Source organism: Trichosurus vulpecula, chromosome 8 (genome assembly GCF_011100635.1).
Source record: "Trichosurus vulpecula isolate mTriVul1 chromosome 8, mTriVul1.pri, whole genome shotgun sequence".
NCBI lineage: Eukaryota > Metazoa > Chordata > Mammalia > Diprotodontia > Phalangeridae > Trichosurus > Trichosurus vulpecula.
In genome coordinates, this window is record NC_050580.1 from 98,541,407 (window position 1) to 98,554,713 (window position 13,307).

The window sequence follows — 13,307 nt, forward strand, 5'->3', positions numbered from 1 at the left end:
TTGTCAGCAAAGAAAGAATGCAAAGTCTGAGAGTGAATCTGGGTGCGTTTTTGCTGCCTGGCCATATTCCCAGCCAACTAACTTGACCCTTGAGTTTTTCAGTGGGGTATGTCTGCTTGTAGATTACAGAGTTCTATGTTCCACGTTTGGGGGGAGGTGCCAGCTCTGCCACACCAGCACTGCTCCTTCCCCAAGAACCCCCAACCCGAACTGGGCTTAGATCTTCGGCAGGCTGTGCACCCCTGCTCTGATCCGCCACTTAATTCCTCCCACCAGGTGGGCCTGGAGCCGGAAGTAACAACAGCTGTAGCTGCCCCACCTCCGCTGCCCCCGGGGCTGGAAGCTGAACCACGAACTCCTTCCACTCCTGCAGCTTTTCCCACTAACCTTCTCAGCAGTCTTTGGTGTTTGTGGGTTGAGAAGTCTCGTAACTGCTGCAGCTCACTGAATCAGGGCGCTAGGGCCCCCTCCGCCCGGCTTCTGGTCTGGATGGTCCACGCCGCTCAGGCTGGGCTCTGCTCCACTCCGTTCCCAGCTTCCAGCTCCCAGCTCCGAGCTCCGTGTGGGATAGACCTCACCCAGAGACCATCCAGGCTGTCCTGGGCTGGAGCCCTGCTTCCCTCTGCTGTTTTGTGGGTTCTGCCGTTCTAGAATTGGTTCAGAGCCATTTTTTATAAGTTTTTGGAGGGTCTCGGTAGGGAGCTCACACTATTCCCTGCTTACCATAAGAACAATATTTTAACAGATGCTGTCATAGCAAATATTCATTATCTCTAAACTATGCATAAGAAGCATTTAAAAATAATCGAGATCTAGCAAAAGAAACCAACCTCATGTGAGAACAGAATGTGGTGTGTGTGTGTATATAAACATATAATCATATATATGTATGTATGTCCCATCATTCTGTCTGCTACTTGAGTTACCCCAAAGATGTTTTCAGTGAGCATCTGGGACATGAGCTTATATCCCTATACTTTTACTCAATTTAAAAAGTTATCATATCTACTTGTGAAATAGTTCACAGAATATTAAATATTAAAGAAAAGAACTACAGTGACTAGTCCTAGATTAACTTCTATTTGAATTCCATAAAAAGAGAACAATAGGAATAACAAGGACAGTAGTAATAATTGTTAACTGATATGAGAATGAGTTTCTCCACACTTAGTCAAGCTGCTACTCAGAGGACAAGAATCAAAGCTTTTCCAACTTGATAGAAACTACCAGAACTTGCACTGCACTAAAAACCTCACACAGAATCCAGGATTCCTGCCACGCAGGAGTAGGATAAGGAGGAAGGAAATATGGAAAGAGCATGTGAGGTCTGGTTCAAACAAAGAGAGAAGTCTTTGCTTCAATAAGTGTGGTGGGGACCAAGGACAATAACAACTTTTCCCTTTCCATAGTGTTTTACGGCTTACAAAGGCCCAAAAAATAGCCATGTAATGGTAGACCTAGTTAAGCTATCTCCATTTTTTTCAAGGAGAAAAATGAGTTTCAGAGAGAGAATATGGTTTTCCCGGTGGTTATATATTGAGTAGTCAACTAGCATTTGAAGCCAGGTTTCATGTTTTAAGTTCAGTCCTCTTTCCACATCAGGCTGCCTTATCAGTACCACATCTTTCTCATATCACATAGTAATGCTACCTTGTGCATACAACCCAAAGCCCTTTCTTTTTTTTGAGGGGGGGAGGCAGGACAATTGGGGTTAAGTGACTTGCCCAAGGTCACACAGCTAGTAAGTGTGTCATGTGTCTGAAACTGGATTTGAACTCAGGTCCTCCGGACTCCAGGGCCTGTGCTCTACTCACTGCACCACTTAGCTGCCCCTACAAAGCCGTTTCTTGAAAATTACCCCATTTATATTTTACAACTACCTTGTGAGGAAGGCAGAGAATTTTACATAAAAGGAAACTAATATTGAGGGAGCTCTTTTTTTGGCTTTCAATATAAATTTTCCTTCATTGAACAAAAAAAAATAGTAAGGCAAAAAAGGTTGCCACCTTTTATTTGTGTTTTCCATTTCAGCTTGAATAGGTACACAGTATTTATAGTAAGTGTTACTGTTGCAATAACTGAAGCAGGGAAGGACAGTCATTTAGCAGGAGCCACATATCCAGATATTTGGAGGAAATACTTTAATTTTTATTTAGAAACCCTCAAAAGTAAGCCTCACACTTGGCTCATTTGGCATGCTGGTAATGGAATCCAGCTCCTAAGCAGAGAATAATTATTGAGTGCATACAGAAAAATGGGGCATGTAAAAGAAAATGGCAGAAGTGGACAAGTTATTGACTAGGTGAGGAGTTGCTTATACTACAGAGAGCAACCATAAAATGGCCTCTAAATGTTGACCTTTGATCTAATTAGGGATTCAGTAGAAGATGGAGAAAAATGGTAGCAAAGTTCAGCCTCTTGAAGCTAATTCTGGGCTGGGCATATGGATAATGGGTTCTATGCCCAGTTAAAGTTGATGATCCCTGTCTACAGAGTTGATACATGAATCACAGATCACATATCATTTCTCATGGAGTGATATTTGTATTTGGAGGTCTGTGATGATGAAACCCTAGTGGATGTGAACAAGTGGTTGGAGCATTTCTGGGCCCCAGTAATCTCTTGGTGCAAAAAAAAATGCAGGCAGAAGCTGTTGTACCCCAAACTGAAGGTGAATGTTAGAGGGTCAATGTCATAAATGGGATTAATTTTAAGGTAGTAAAATCCCTTTAGGTGTGTCTATAAAAATGAATATATGGGCAGATAGATAGATAGATATAGAGAGATTCCATTATGCCTCATGTATTGCCTAAAGAATAAATAAAAAGGATTGAACCTTGGGTTTCTTTTCATGATGCATACCCATTTCCCCACCAGGAACTGAGAGGGGGGAATCTTTCCTGACATGGATTCCATAATCAACGTGTCTGATTATTTAATAAAATGATTTTGTATTATTTAAGGAGAAAATAAAGGTATACTATCTACTGTCTCCAGTTACATAATTATTGGATTATATAAAGAACTTCAATTATCTCAGATAAAAGGAATTACACATAAGTCAAATTAAAGTTTCTACTACACCAGTTATCTTTTGAAATCTTTCTGAATTGCTTTAACATAAATGGATGCCACGATCCAAGGAGAAAATGTAATAGTGAGCCACTAGTTCAGTGTCTTATTTGTATCACTCGAATACTGCCAATTATTATGGAAGAGGAAATACAAAATGGATGAAGATCTGCTAGAAAGGTGAAATTGAAAGGAAATCCTTAGAAGTGGAAGTACTGGATTAACAAGTGATTATTAAGAATTGTCTGAAGTACCAATTTCCTAGCACATTATCTTCTCTTTCAAAAAGTGGTGCCAGTATGACATGTTCCTAGCTAACAAAAAGTAAAAAAAAAATCCCTTTTTAATGGAAAATGAAGAAGAATAAGAACATGAAATGACCTTTTAAAATATAAGAATGCTTTATAAGTACAGAATATATGCTAGGAAAGTATTCTAGTTTAAAAACAGCAATTTTTAATCAGGGAAAACTTTTTGTAAAATTATTTATCTTTATCCCTTAAGTACTGAATTAATATTTTACATATGACAGAAATCACAATTTTTTGTTTTGTGTGGTTATATTAGTTATATTAATAATATAATATTATTATATTATACATACATACATACATATGTACTGCATAGTATATATATGTACATATATATATACTGAATATTAATTATTTCATTGTTTAATCGATTATCAATGTAGGCAGTTTTTTTTCCCTGAAAATAAAATGTTCTTAAACTTCTACTTTTATCCACTAAAATTTTGCTTAAAATAGAAAGGAAAAGAATTTTAATTGTTATTGGTCTACCCACATCTCTTTTTAGTGTATTAACTTATCCTTCTGGACAGTCAAATTGAATAAGACATTATAATTACTTAGGATTATTTTAGGATCATCAGATTTAGAGTTAATTTCATTGATGAAGATCCTGGGTCCCACTTTAGCAGTGTAGTATGTATAAATTCTATTCGTGTGCATCCATGGAGTTTGAAACAAGATATTAACTTTTGCTGAATCAAAGCAATTAATGAAGAAATTAAGGTTCAGGCATATGTTCAGTGCTCAATAAAAGTGTTTTGGGATAATTGAATGAATAATTGTTGCTAGAAACTTTTATGATATGACACTAAATAAGAAAATATATTCTTTATTACCTTAAAATGTAATTACATGACCAAAAATAGGATTGTATCTCTATACAACAGAAACTAATAGTTATCTATGGTAAGAGATTATAATGAATGTCAATAAATGAAATAAAGAGATAATTTAAAATCTCATTTTTCCATAGTTTCTTTCAATTCAATCCAACTCCCCTCTCTCCCTGTCCCCATTAAGAACCAACTATGAGTTCTATTTTGAACATGTTGTACCTGAGATACTGAAGGGAATATTCCAACTGAGATACCCAGCAGGCAGTTTTCAATGCAAGAATGTAAGTCGTGTAATATAAAAGGGCTAGATATATAAATATAGAATTTATATAGAATGGATATAGAATGTTATATTTAGGGAACAGCTAGTAGTAAAATTTGAATGAATCACAGTTCATGACAGGGAGTATAATGAAATAAGGCTGGAAAAGTAGGTAGAAATCAGATTGTGGAAGGTACTAACCATTAGCTAAGGAGTTTGTATTTTAGAGCAGAGGTAATGGTGAGTCCCTGGTTTCTGAGAAAGAGAGTGACTTTTTAGATGATTATTTTATTAAGTCTAGGTGTAACAACAATCTACTAGCAGCTACTGTGGCTGTGTAAGACCAACAACAACCAGCATACAGGAAGGGCTATCAACACAGGTTCTTTGATCTGCTTTTCTAAGGAAAGCAACTTTAAGGGGTTAACAATCTCAGTTTAATTAAGCATGCATATATCATTCACTTAGTTCGGGGCAAAAAGATCAGCCCCCCCTGAACTTCAGGGCACATACAAACAGAAATTACAAACATCAACAGACAGACCTTGTCTGATTTAAATCACAATTCATAGTTACCAGAGAAGCACCAATATCTGTCTGGGTTACAGAGCTGAGGAGGTTATTTCAATGACTTGCCCAGAGTCTCATCACCCATATTCTTTCAATGAGTGTACCCCCAAAACAAAATGCCAATCTTGGATCTTATATACCCATCTCACAGCCCTGGGGCACTTGAGGCTCACCATTTAGAGCGTGAGAAATCAGTGTGGGAAAGCTCCAACCACCAGCACCCACATCATATACAATTCAATGACTCTCGATTGTCTTAGTGCAGAGAAACACTCCAAGACAAAAGATCCCACTTTACCTGCCCCATTCAAACCCAGACCAGACTCATTTTTTGCTGATTAACATTACAGGAGGACATATTGGAGAGGAGAGAAACTGGAAGCAGGGAGATCAATTAGGAATCAGTTCCAGTAGTCCAAAAAAGAGTGATGAGTGTGGTGGCGATATAATTTCAGATAATGGAGGAAGATATGAGACATTTTGTGCAGGTAGCATTAATGAGACTTGGCAAATGATTAGCTATGATGGCGGGAGGTAAGGGAAAGAGAAATGTCAAGGATGACTCCAAGGTTCTGAACTTCAGTGGCAGGAAGAATGGTGGCCCCTTTAATAGACATGGGGGTATTTAAGAGAGAGTAGATTTTTGAGAGAACCTTGTAAGCAATGTTGGGTTCAGAGAAAGATTAGAAGGGACTTAGAAGGAGGTGATAAGGAAGTATAGCTAGCTGGGTCAGATGACCCTTTCTAGGAGTTTCCAGTAAAAGGGAAGAGATATAGGATGATAATTTGAGGCTATGGCAAGGTGAACCAACAGGACTGTTTGTTTATCTGTTTGAGTATGGAGGGGACTTATATGTTTTTGTAAATAGAAGGAAAAGAGAAGGTGTGGAGAGACAACATATATGGATGAGAGTAATGATAAAAGAGTCAATATCTCAGAGGAATCGAAAGGGAAAAGAATCAATGTCATAATTACAGAGTCTGATCTTGGCTAGGAGGATTACTTCTTCCTCAGAGATTAAAGAAAAGGTAGAGAGGATGGGTAAAGAGTTCAGAGACTTGAAATAGGGATGACAAGAGAAAGTGTTGACTTTCCCAGTAAGAGGTGAAGGGGCTTAAAGAAAGAAAAAAAGGTTGCGAACAACTACTGTATGAAAAAATATTGAGAGTTAATTGAGGAATAAAAAGGAGTGTTTTAAAGTAGCAAGGGGCTAGTTGGTAAATACTTCAATTGATTTTTTTAACAGAGTATTTATTAATAACCATAACAGAACATTCCAATTAACGCACAAAAAATAAAAACTAAAATACTTAAAACTCTAAAATCTAAATTGTAGCTTGCTAAAATTACATTCCTATCTCAATATATAAATGCATGTATATGTTTATAATAATATACAAAATCACAATATCTTAGTTGATTCTTTGTCCCCTTCTGATGTATTTTTCTTCTGAATAATTTCTTGGAATTTATTTGTGGCTATTATTCTTGCAAGTATACATGTGCAGGTGTGGGGAGATAAAGACAGAGACAGAGACACAATATATAACATAATTTGATTTGCTAGAACAGCATCTCCTAAACTTATTTAGACTTGAACTAAACTAAAAGAAGCCATAAAGGCTAGTCCAAGTAATCTGGAGTAACAGAAAATCCTAGGATAAAAAGGGAAGTAGGAGCATTTTTAGAAAAAAACAAGCAGCCTGTATTCATACTTTAACATGCTATCATGTAAGTATTTTGGTAATTTATCTTATGTTTAGTGTTTTAAGGATAAAATATTGCTTAATGTATTATTTAATCACATAGCCCCTAGTTATATAATAGAAAACCCTGGGAATATATTGAAAACTGGCATTCTACCTCATGAAAATGATCATTTTCCCCCTGTGTTTATTGTTTGTTTCTCTTTATCAACATTTTGAGAAATTCTTCACTTGTTTAAAATTATGTTACAATTCAATAAACAATATTAAGATAAAGTGGAAGGTTTAACTAAAATATTTAGAAATTTTGAAATACATATAATAGAAATATGCCAATAAGACAGAGGATATAGCTCTACATAATTATCTACAGGGGTTACTTGACTGCTTTAATTTAACAGATTGTTAGATTATGCCAAACTACCACTTAAATATATGCATATGTTTCTATAATATTCATTTAAATGCATATTAAAATTTACCTATGTAAATACATGTGTAAATTTATCAATTTAAATTCAATGATTCTAGAAAGAAATTTAGATCAATGACCCAAAGAGATCAAAGAAAGAGGAAAATTACTCATTTGTACAAACACTTAAAACAGTTCTTTCTGTTGTGGCAAAGAATTAGAAACTGAGGGAGCACTTCTTATGGCATATGACTGAACAAGTTTTGGTAGGTGAATGTGATGAAACACTATTGTGTTATAATAAATGATGAAGACTGTGTTTTCAGAGAAATCTGGGAAGACTTGTATGAACTGATACAAAGTGAAATGAACAGAACAAGAACAATTTATGCAATAATACTATTTTAAAGACAAAGAACTTTGAAAAACTTAGGAACTATGATCAATACCTCAACCAGCCACAATTTCAGAAGGCTCATGATGAAAGATTGGTAAGAGTTTTACATTTTTATTATTTCTGCTTTTGCTTCTATTGAGAAAATAGTGCAATTATTATTGCTTTTGTCCTCTCATTTAATAAACATCTATTTTTATTAGTAATGATATAATAATAACATTTACATAATTCTTTAAGACTTGCAAAGCACTTTATATATTTTATCTGATTTAATCCTTGCAATATCCCTGGGATGTAGTTGCTATTAATATTTCTACTTTTCAAATTAAGAAAATGAGCCTGAGTCAGGTCAAGTGACTTGCCCAGGGTCACATAGATTTTAACTTTGGACTTCCTGATTCTGAGTCCAGCATTCTATAACTCTAAGAGTCAATGATCTCATCATAATTATTTTGTGTGAATGGAAGGCACACTGGTGGGGGCTCAGAAGCTACAGTTGTTGTGTGAATATATATCTCCCCCACATTAGGGTGATCCCTAGAGTCTTGAAAATTATTTGCAGCCAAGTGGTCAAGCTTTAGGCTCCCTCCCCCTACATCCTTTCTTCATCCCTATCCCTTCAAACCTGCCAGCCAGAATTAACTTTACAGTGATTGTGCTCACCTTGAAAGAGCAAAGGGGAGTTAGACTCTAGGGGAAGTGACATATCTGGTCTACCCAAATATAGAAAACATGAATATACAGGGAATAAATATAGATAATTACATGCAAGGTAGTTAGGAAGGAAGTTGGGGCATCAGGAAAAGCTTCATGTAGAAGATGTTGCTCAAAGAAAAAGAAGGCTGCTATGAGTAAAAGGTGAGTAGCAAGTGCTTTGCAGACATGAAGGATACCCAATAGAGACACAGGGTATGATAATGTTTTGTAACAACCAAAGAGAACAATTAAGATGGACTGTAGGGCATAGGAAAAGCAGCAATATGTGTCTGGAAAGATAGGGTAGTGCCAGGTTGTGAAGATCTTTAGAAGTTAAACAAGAATTTACATGTTTGTTATATAGTCATATCTACACTTGGGAAAAATCACTTTAGCATCATTGTAGAGGATGGACTGGAATAAAAAGGAACATGAGGTTTGGAGACTCAATAGGAGTACATTATAACAACCTAGGCAAGGTGTGATGAGGGACTGAACTAAGTTGGTGGCTGTGCAAATAGAAAGGGTCAGAAGTGAGAAATGATGGGGAGGTAAGAACATGAACATTGGTGTTACTAACTGTATATCTTTGTTATAAGGGAGGGTTATTTTTGGGTGAAAGGATTCTTGGAAGTTAATGCACCAGAAGCTTTTATTAAACACTTACCATTTACAAAGCACTGTGCCAGGTGCAATAGATACAATTGAAAAAGCAAAACAGGGCCTGCTCCCAACAAGCTCCCATCAGAGTGGAGGAGACAACATACATGGGAAGTTCCAGCTACAAGTCAGATGTAAAGTCTCACATTCTTTAGGGAATAGTGGCAAAGCAGATTAATAGGCTTCTCCTTTAATGTCATTTTCACTGATAAAATCGTATCAGTCTCTGATGTTGAACTATTTGACTATACCAAGGACTTTGGTGTTAAGAACTTTGCTTTCTGGGTTTTCGGTAGCTATGGCTGCAGCCCCTGAAGGAATAGTTGTCAGGCTGCACCTCTGTAGGGGCTGCTTTCTAGAATGATGGCTGTGGACACTGGATTGGAAGCAATGCTACTCCCACCACTGTTGGCTTCAGAGTCCTGGCCTGTTTCCATTGGGGTCTGAGGGGATATAATGGTTGAAGTCACAGTTTTGGTTTGATTTGCCTTCTACTGGAGACTGCACATAAGTTGATGGAGTCCTTCTTTCAGAGTTCATGACACTGTCAAGGATAACTAACATAGAGTCTATTAGCAAACCTTAACTCTCCTATATAATTGCCCCTTTTTTCTTTTCATATCATGTAATTCTCTCCTGATATCTTCTCACCACTTCTCCTGTGCTAGTCCCTATTACTAATATGCTACATTCTACTAATGTCCACTATACAGCTTTCTACTGCTGTTTGGATGACTGTCAATTTCATAAAGATTGGTATTTCATGACCAGTAGCTACGCATTGTCATGAGAAAAATGGTGGCATATTTTTAAAAGAGCTTTCTGCTTAACCTTTCTTCTTTAAGGGAGTAGCTTGAGGTAACTAAAGAACACTGATCAATTTCCCCAAAAGGGATCTATCCCACTCTTCTCTTCAGTAGTAAATGTATGTCAAGCAATACAAAATGTCAGTCCTTATGGAACTGCTCAATAGGTTGCTTATCCAACTTTGGGTAACAGGCATTCCTCCTTTGTTCTTCTACTGTGCAGATAGTTGAAACTAATATGTGTTGTTATGGATATCAATTATAAGGTTCTGCAATGTTCTAGGTAGCACAGTGAACATAATACTGGACTGGAATCAGGAAAATCTGAGTTCAAATCCAGCCTCAGATATTTACTTAGCTATGTGATCCTGGGCAATTCACTTAACTTCTGTCTTCCTCATATTATTTGTAAAGGGAGTTAAATAATAGCATCTGCTTCACTGACTTGTTGCGAGGACAAAGTAAGATAACATCTGTAAAGTGCTCAACAAAACTTAAAGTGTTATACAATGCTATTTTAATTATTATTATTAATCAAATAAGATGAAATTCAATAAGTATACATGTAAAGTCTTGTTCTTGAGTACCAAAAAATAATTTCAGAAGTATAAAATGTGAAAGGCATGGATAGGCAAGAGTTGTTCTGAAGAGATTTGGTTGGTTTTAGTGGAATGCAAGTGCATAAGAAGTCAGTAGTGTGATGCCACAACCAAAAATCTAATCTTGAGTTGCATTAATGGGGTATACCTTTTAGGAATAGGGGAGTAATAGTCCCTCTGTACTCCTCCCACATCAGAACTCTTCTGTAGTGTTGTGATCATTTCTAGGCATCAGAGTTCCCACCAGAGTGGGAAAACAGGACGGTAAAGGGCATTGAATCTATGTAATATGAGGATCACTTGAAGGAATTGGACATGTTTGGTTTAGAGAAGAGAAGACCAGGGGAGACATAATGATGATAATCTTCATGATTTGAAGAACGTTCTTGTGGACTAGACTTGTTTCACCTGGTCTCATTGTACAGAAGGAGGAGAAATGGGTAGCAGTTGCAAAGTGGCAAATTTTGGCACAATGTAAAGGAAAAACTCCTAAGAATCACAGCTGTCCAAAAGTGGAAAATGTAACCTAGAGAGGTGGTGGTTTTCCCTTCCCTTGAGGTCTCATAGAAAGGGCTGTTGGAATACACCTCTTTTGCTATTGGAAATGAAGAGCAGGCAAATTTCAGAAAATGCTGGAAAGACTTACATGAACTAATGCTGAGTGAAATATGCAGAACCAGGAGAACACTGTACAAAGCAACAGCTACATTGTGTGATGATTAACCATGAGACTTAACTCTTCTGAGTAATACAATGATCTAAGACTATTCCAAAAGAATTGTGATGGAAAATGCTAACCACATCCAGAGAAAGAACTATGGAGTCTGAATGCAGATCAAAGCATATTATTCTCACTTTTTTTCTTTCTTGTGGTTTTTCCCGTTTGTTCTGATTCTTCATTCACAAAATGACTAATGTGGAAGTGTTTAACATGATTGTACATGTATAACCTGTATCAGATTGCTTACTGTCTTGTGCAGGGGAGAAGAGAGGGAGGGAAGGAGAAAAATTTTACAAAAAATGAACATTGAAAACTATCTTTACATGTAATTGGAAAAACAGTATTAAGGAAAAAAAGAAAAAGCTGGATAACTACTTGTTATAGCAGTAATTTTTTCCACGCATTTGGTTTGACTAGGCAGTTGCTAAGGCCTCTTCCAACTTTCAAATTCAGCTACTATATGATTATGTGTCAATAATGCAGATATCTTAAGACCATCTCTCAATGCCCTACAAATGGTATTGCCTCTAGCAAAGATGTATTTTACAAGTATTTGTTCTAGTCCAATAAGTCTCTGCATTTTGGTTTTCTTTAGGGTCATTTCCATTTCTTCATGTAGTATGTCAGAGTTTGTGATGGTAAAGTCAAAAGAGAGTGCAGGTTTTCTGCTTCCAGGAGCTAAGATGGCTGAGTAAGAAATAACTTGCTCTCACCCTCCCTTATTGAGCTCTAAAAGCCCAGAAAATATCACTCCAGGAAAACCCTTGGAACAGCTGAGCCAGTGGAAAAATGGAGTGCAGCAGTCTTGTAGCCCAAGAAGTTTGGAGGGTTAACAGGAAAGGCCCCTCCAGCTCTGGGGGAGGGAGAGAAATACAAGACAGGAGGCACTGTAGCCCTACTTAAGCAAATCAGGGGGAAATTCTGAGCCCCAGGGTGGTGAAGCAGGCAAATGCCAAAACCAGGATCCCCACCCCCTGATCTGAGTGCCTCAGCACAGGCAGGGGAACGGGTAGACATCAGCTCAGAAAACCACTGCATGTGCTGGCATTCTCCAGCAGCCAAATCTCCCAGTGCTTCAGCACAATTCCAGGAAGTATAACTCCAAGAGGCATAACTCTAGGCTAACAGAATCCTCCAACAGGCAAACATTCGAGTGCAAGGCCTGGGTGAACAGGCTCCCCTCCAGGAGCCAGACTCCCCACCCCCACCCCAAGAGCTCCAGTGTTGCTGACCCCAACTTAGCATCAGGTAAGCTACCAGACCCCTACAGCCTCCAGCACCTTAGGACCCAGCACACAAAGCCAGTGTGACTAGCTCCCAGGCTCCTAGCACAAGACATTTAGGTCCGTACTCTTTGCACTCCAGAAGGAGAGCTCAATTCTAAAAGCCAGATAATAGGCAAACACCATGAGCAAAAAGCAGAAACAGACAATGACCACAGTCTTATTATGGGGACAAATAAGATCAAGGCACAAATACAGAAGACAACACTGTCAATATAGCCACATCTAAAGCCTCAAAGGGAAATATGAACTGGTCTCAAGCCCAAAAAGCCTTCTTGGAAGAGCTCAAGAAGGATTTTAGAAGTCAAATAAGAAGAAAAATTGGGAAAAGAATGGAGAGATATACAAGAGAGACTCAATAGACTGTAGGAAGTAAGTCTTTAAAAGTTAGAATTGGTCAAATGGAAAAGGAGTCACAAAAACTCACTGAAGAGAAGAACTCATTAAAAAGTAAAATGGGCCAAATGGAAAAGGAGATACAAAATCTAATAGAAGAAACAATTTGTTAAAAATTAGAATTGGGCAAGTGGAAGCTAATGACTATAAGATATCAAGAATCAGTCAAACAGGAACAAAAGAATCAAAATATAGAAGAAAACATAAAATACCCCATTGGTAAAACAACTAACCTGGAAAATAGATCCAGGAGAGACAATTTAAAATTATTGGTCTATCTGAAAACCAGGATGAAAAAAAGAGCCTGGACAGCATCTTTCAGGAAATCATCAAGGAAAACTGCCCTGAGGTCCTAGAACCAGAAGGCAAAACAGTCACTGAAAAATTCCACAAATCACTTCCTGAAAGAGATCCCAAAAACACACTAAGGAATATTGTAGCCAAATGCCAAAATTACAAGGTGAAAGAGAAAATACTGCAAACAACCAGAAAGAAACAATTTAAATACCATGGAACTACAGTCAGGATTATGAAGGACCTTGCAGCTTTTACATTAAAAGATCAGAGGCCATGGAATAT

General features: G+C 37.4%; 1 protein-coding gene across 1 annotated transcript in view; it reads right to left on the bottom strand.

Moving 5' to 3' along the window:
- Positions 1–13,307, bottom strand: part of ATRNL1 (attractin like 1) — a 578,692-nt gene that overhangs the window by 72,958 nt on the left and 492,427 nt on the right. The gene's annotated exons all lie outside the window — the stretch shown is intronic.